Below are 1,569 nucleotides of genomic sequence, written 5' to 3' on the forward strand. Positions count from 1 at the left end.
CCACTCGCTTGCTGCTTCCTCTCTGATGCTCCACTTGTAGGGCTGGAACAGTCCTGCTCCCCACAGGAGGTATCACACCTTCAGCACCCGTGAGTGTTTGAGTCAGGATAAAGAATTTGCTGTGTCCTTCCTTGATGGCCCTCTCCTCTTTTTTTTGGATGCCAATATTTCTAGTCAATCCTGTACTTGCTAGTATGTTTGAATGGCTCAGTGTTTATTAGCAAGTAAGTGTTGGAGGGTGTATGAGAGATGTCCTCTTCTTTAATAACATCAGCTCTCAGAGAAAGTTAGCAAAAGTTTGAACTGCTGCTCCCCTGAGAACTTGTGTCGTTCTGACTCTCACCCTGTCTGTCTGCCTGTTTATGAGTGTGTCTCCTTGTTAGGTGGGTGGAAATATTTCTCTTTCTCTCGCTCACACACCCCTGTGCTCTGTCCCACATCTGCTGGATTTCAAAACACCAAAGCTACTCCCCTCAAATGGATGACGGTCCCCCAACCCAAAAAGCTCCTCCTACTATCACTCGCTGCCTCCTCTTTGAATCCTTCTCCCAGCCCTTTTGCCCACATCTCACATCACCTCGTCTGACCACACAGTTTGTGCAACTTATGCAATTTAAAGTGCGGCTAAAGCATTATTCAAGAACGGTCAAAGTCAGGATATTACGAACTCAGTGCTGTTGGGTGACATGTCTTCATGTAAAGATGAACAAACTTGCACATTTGTGAAGAAACCACTTTGTGAATGTACAGTTGTAGCACACAGGTATTGATAGTTTTTCAGTCGAAACAGAATTTGTGTTTTTATGTGGGCATTCAGCCACTTAAATTTCCAAGTATTAGTTAAAAAAATAAAATAAAATTGCTGACACAAGGCAAATAGGGCACAAAGTTCATTAATGAGTCATCTCAGCCAGTTTGGGACACGTAAGCAGCACAAGTAAAAAACCCAAAATCATCACATGCTGTCACAAATGGTAAAAATAGGACGTTTAAAATGCAGCCAGTGCAGATATTATTCCTTCAAGCATGTCCGTTTTCAGTCACCTTTTGTAGTCTAGCTAGCTCTTTGAGAGTAATAAGATTTATTGTAATTGTATGTCATCCTCAGTGGACTGCAATGTCAGAGAAGGCCACTTGTTCTTCACACTTCCACTTAGGCCAAAAACTGCTGGGCAATGGGGACTGGTGAGGGACAGAAAATACGTTTCTTATTTTGTGGCTTAAATGTAAAGCAGTTGGTTGTAGCCTGCATTTTACTTTTTTTGGTATCTTTTTTTGTATTTGCAAGTAATGTACAAATTAAAAAGGCAAACAACTATGCTCTCGGTTTTGTCTGCTCATCGCTTCAACGTTTAACGAAATATGTATGACATTTTTTCTCATGAAAACTAATGCAATCTCAAGGAATAAGAGCAAAAGTCTTTAGTGCTGCTCATGGTCCACTGAAAAGCGTCATGATTGTGGTCACCCTGGTCAAGACACAAGGGAAAAGTACAGCACAACAGCTGTGCAGGAAAGTATGACAGTCTTTGCTGGGACTAAAACAAGCAGCATCATAGCCGCAGAGAG

The sequence above is a fragment of the Syngnathus acus genome, chromosome 1 (genome assembly GCF_901709675.1).
Source record: "Syngnathus acus chromosome 1, fSynAcu1.2, whole genome shotgun sequence".
Classification (NCBI taxonomy): Eukaryota; Metazoa; Chordata; class Actinopteri; order Syngnathiformes; family Syngnathidae; genus Syngnathus; species Syngnathus acus.